The 5,000-nt window shown below is 41.6% G+C and overlaps 1 pseudogene; it reads left to right on the top strand.

Annotated features, from left to right (window-relative positions):
• The window catches only part of LOC138049388 (dnaJ homolog subfamily C member 13-like), an 84,891-nt pseudogene that overhangs the window by 31,578 nt on the left and 48,313 nt on the right, over window positions 1-5,000 (top strand).

Here is a 5,000-nt window from a genome sequence, read left to right as displayed (position 1 = left end):
GAGCTTCTTTGGTTGTTAGTGTTAATCATCTTAGCTTTGTTGTTTTTATCCCATCTATTGTGATCTACAGGTCCCAGAAAGTGAAGTAGACGAGCTGCATGTCCGAGATAACGTCAAACTAGCAGAGGTATGCGAAAACTGCTTCCAACTTGAAACACTGAGTTGTGGTGGTAATTGAGGTTGTACAGCTATTATTGATGCTGCAATAGCCATACATGTATGTTAGCACAATCAAATAAACCACCATCATCTGTGGCTACAAGCATGACTTTGATGGTTATGGTGGTCATTGTTGTTGACATTGTTTGTTTCATCTTCATCGTTGTCATCATCGTCATTTTAAGAAGCAGTGGTGTCACCCTTACCGCCATCTTCAGCATCATCAACATCAGTGACATTGTCGTCACTGTCATCATCATTGCTGCCATCATCATCATCAGCATCATCATCATCATCGCTCCCATAATAATCATTGCCATGTCATTGTCAATTTCCTCTTCATCATCATTGTGCTTGTCTTCATCAATTTTGTCAAGGTCATTGGTATAATAGGGTCCTTTAGATCGGAGGACAAGCATGACTATGAGGAGGAGTTTTTCGTATTGAGCATGTGCATAAGATTTGGAGGCCGACATTTTTTGAAGTGCGCGTGCTCAAAACAGAAAACTTGTACTCGCAGTCATTCTCATCCTCCGATCTAAAGATCCCTAATGACTGGCCATAACCAGCCACCAGATAATGTCCAGAAATGCCCTGTTATGAAGTGTTCCGTTACTCTACTTCCCAACTTCAACATCATTTGTCTCTCGGAATACAGACAATTAATTCCGCAAAGTGTCCCCCAAATGCTGTTCCTTGGGTAAGGAGAAACAGCTGCATTTACCCTTAGCTAAAAATAACGCTAGTTAACCTTTTACCCTTACCTTATTGTTGGAAAGAGGTAGCAAAGGCTTAGGGCACTTTCCATTTGACCGAACTGGTCGGACAGACCGTGCTTTTGGAAGGACTAACTCTACAACGCCTTCAAATCAACGCACTTCAAGGATGGTAAATACTCCTCCAGAAAAATTCGAGGGATTATCATGCAAGTGTTCCTTCAAATTGTTGCATTTTGTTAGCAAACTGACAAGTCTGGCCAGCCAGTTCTGATCAAAGGAAGTCACCCTTAGACTTAAAGAGACACTTTGTGTTGGATGTCAAAATTGCGCCTGCTACATGGTTGTCACAGAAATAAAAGTCGTAGGATGGTTTCCCTTTGCCTTTTCATGCAAACCCGTTGCTAAATCTTTCTATTCTTAACCTTGAATTCATCAATTTATTGTTGTGTTCTTCTTGCTTCACAGGATTCCTCTAAACCCAAGAAGCATCAGTACCTCGTGCAGTTGGATGTGGTGCTAACTCACTGGAGAACGAAGATGGGCTTGAAATCAAAAGAAGTAAGAGATAGGTCGTTTTTAAAAGCTATCAGGGAGCTTAAGCATGCGCGCTTTTGAGTCGTGGACGACAACCGGACGTGAGCTGCTTTCCCTTTTAACTTGTCTTCACACAACGACATTTACCTTGCCATGTATTTTTTCTCCATCAGAGACGATTAGTATAAAAATCTCGGAGACACCACTGTCCTGGCATGCGATATTTTTTCTTCCGGTTAACGTCCACGTCTCAAAAATGCGCATGCTTAAGCTCCCTATTCACCGAAGTGGAGGTGGCTATAGCTAGTGGGGTCGAGGTAAATACCCACCACTGCTCATTGACTCTGAGGTGAATAGTTGTTTTAGAATAAACTAAAACAGTGAGATAATTTAGATGATTTTTAACTCGATTATGCCTGCAACGATTACAATATTTTCGGGCGCAAATCTCGCTCGAGTTGCTCGGAGATGACTAGCTAAAGATATTTGGAGTATGAGTAGCCAAACAGAGTGCACCTCCAAAACTATCCACTGTTTTAGTGTAATTATGCCAATACTGGTTAGCAACTGCATGTGGCTGATTGGCAGATGTAAATCGAATATTTATTATTTTGTTTATATGTACCTCACTCCCTGCAGATGAACCAAAAACCGGTAGTTCTTAGAAAACAAAGGCAAAGAGTTAAAAGCGACGCAAACTGGGAGCTTTTCTATTACAAGTAAGTTTTGTTATTACTGCTACTTTTGGAGCTCGTGTTCTGTTGGAGTCAACTGTTTTCTGTTGGCTGAGATAATTGAACTTTTCAACCGGCTACTGACAGCATGCTCCAAAGTTGACACGCATCTCATGATCTGCGTGGTAAACAAGTCTCGTTTCTACGCATGCACTCATCAATGAGTTAAGATCACGCTGTGCATGCGAACATGCAAGCAGGTGATCGCTTTAGGCCAGGGCATCAGAAAGCTACAGAAAACCCTAAAGATCTCGAACAAAATTTGTTTTTCAGCTAGGAATTCTCTATCTCTATAGCATCAATGAACGCTTTTATTCAATTAATTTATTCATGCATTAATGTCGTCGTGATCCCACCAATAGAGAATGTTAGCATCGACAACGAGTGTGACCTCGAGTATGAGTTCTGGGATTTTGATTACTGCGCATCTGTATTACGCAACCCGGGATGCTCAACTCGTCCCGGCAAGTTGGTCTGCAACGACTTTACATTGAAGAGTCATAACGGAAAGTAAGAGTTTGTCAAAAGGTTACTGAATAGGACTTCCACTAGGAAAAGTGGAGGCACCTGCAACTCATTCGAAACTGGCGCGGAAATGTGAACTTCACCCCATTATAAATAGTGTTTTCTGGAGACTAAAGCTCGTATTATACGTAACCCTTACCAAAATAAAAGTACAAGTTGTACTTGTTCACGTATTCGTACTTGTTGCCAATGTTAACATGCTCTAATGGCAAAGCTGCTCCATCTCCTTTAGAAACCACTTACAACTCACAATTCCTTGATCCGCTCTGACAAAGAGCTAACACTCTAAACATCAGATCACAAATCTCTCTCACGGTGGTTAGTTTGCCTTATCAACAAATTTTATAAACCCAGAACTTTCACCATTTTTAAATTTGTATGTTGTAAAACACGCTTCTTAAACAAAAGTAGCCTGCGCAGCTGGACCTATTGTTGGTGTGAGAGGCAAAAGCCACGCGGAGAATGGGGTATTTCACAGCACCACTCCCTATCCTCTGCGTGGGTTCGCCGCTCGTTAATTTGCCTTTCTCGTCAACAATACCGCCAGCTGTGCAGGCAGAGGCTAAAAAAGGAGTGTCTACTGCTTTGTTTTTAGATTTAATCAAGACCATTCGCAGCCAAACCTTATATGGAACTACAAGGTAAGTGCAGCAACCAATCACTGGCTACCATTTCTCAACCAATCACTGGCCGCCAGAGTCGAAACTTACGCGACAAAATCGCACAGATAGTTGCCCGTGTAGCCACCCTGCAATTTTTTTGCCCGCGCTTGAGACGCGACTAAAGACTATTTAGCCAATTAAATTAAAGTACGAATGTCTGTTTGTAGTGCCAAGGCCCCTTGAAGTATGCGATTTGCGTGGCCTTCAATTTGTCGCCAAAATTTGTCACAAGTGTAGCCACCCTTGCGTGCAGGCGACGCGACAAAATCTGAAAAAAATCGCATCACCAGTGCGAGACAAAAATCGCTCGGGTAGCCGCGGCTTTACAGTCGTGGTTCTTCAATGAAGTGTCATGGTTCATTGCATTGTTGTTCTCTGCAGACAAGGGAAGAGTTAAGAGAAGCTTTGGAGGCAGAAATGAGGGCATTTTCTGTAGACAAGGTTGGTCTCTTATTTGTTGTTTTTTTTGCCATGATCGCAGTTTATCACAAGACTAGGACAACGTCCTTATTGACACTGAAAAGTCCCCGTTTTTCTTTGTCACCGACAGGATCTTGGAGCCAATCATGTCATCTCGTGGAATCACCAAGAATTTGAAGTTCGATATGAGTGTCTGAACGAAGAGATCAAAATTGGTGACTATTATCTCAGATTGTTGCTGGATGAAGAAGAAGAGAAAACATTAATTCACAACTCGTAAGATCTACTTTCTTGGCTGGTAAAAGTTACCTTGCAGTGGGCATGAAGCCAAAACAGATCTTTGAATGGTTTGGCTTGTTACCATTATGTTATCGTTTTCAAATCAAAATCAATGTACCAACCAAACAGCATTATGGTAGCTATTTCTGGCGATAATTTGAACATAATTTTAAATCTTTGAAAACTGTGCTTAATCTTTAACCTTTCAAAGCCAATTTGTTTACAACACGATGCCATACATAAGCATGCAGGTTTGTTACTGAAACAGTCTCCAATCCCTTGGAGAATCGTATTCTTTAAGGAATTGGCGGTTTTCACAGATCTTGTTCAAGGTCGCTTTTTTGGCTTTTTATACAAACCTATTGGTTTATGACATTCTCCTATGCACCCCAGTTGCTGTCAACAGTCAACTCGGGAAAGCTAGAGCTTATTTGACAAGATCTTTTCGATGATTTACTTGCAGGTTAGAATTTTTCAATGACCTTTATCACTGATTTCTCCTGACAACCAAGCCAGTCATGAAGGCAATGTGCTTACAGGTATGTTGCAGTTACCACCACGCTGTGAGTTTCATAAAAATATTTTAAGGGAATTTCAGTGGAAGTTGGTTACATTCGGCAATACGTCCTTCAATTTATAATATCTTGCTAAGGGAAAAGGTAATGTTGTGTGCGGCGGACAAAAAATTGATGGTGTTCCATGACCAAAACATTGGGATTGTGGATGCAATTCTTTCCCTGTTCTATGCAAATCTTAGCTATAAACACAGCTCCGTCCTACGGCGATTTTTTGAAATTAGAGTTCAGTCTGGTAGAGCGTCCCGTTGGATCTAGTAGAGATGTAGGGTTTGTACGCATTAGCGCACTTTCATCATCTTCGTTTGCGACAAATCTAGCAAGTGTGGGGGAGTGAAACTTTTTGTTCCGCCCCCCACTCCCCACCCACCTTGGTAGATTTGTCACTTTCCC

The sequence above is a fragment of the Montipora capricornis genome, chromosome 5 (assembly GCF_036669925.1).
Source record: "Montipora capricornis isolate CH-2021 chromosome 5, ASM3666992v2, whole genome shotgun sequence".
Classification (NCBI taxonomy): domain Eukaryota; kingdom Metazoa; phylum Cnidaria; class Anthozoa; order Scleractinia; family Acroporidae; genus Montipora; species Montipora capricornis.
This window is presented reverse-complemented; position numbering and strand designations above follow the sequence as displayed.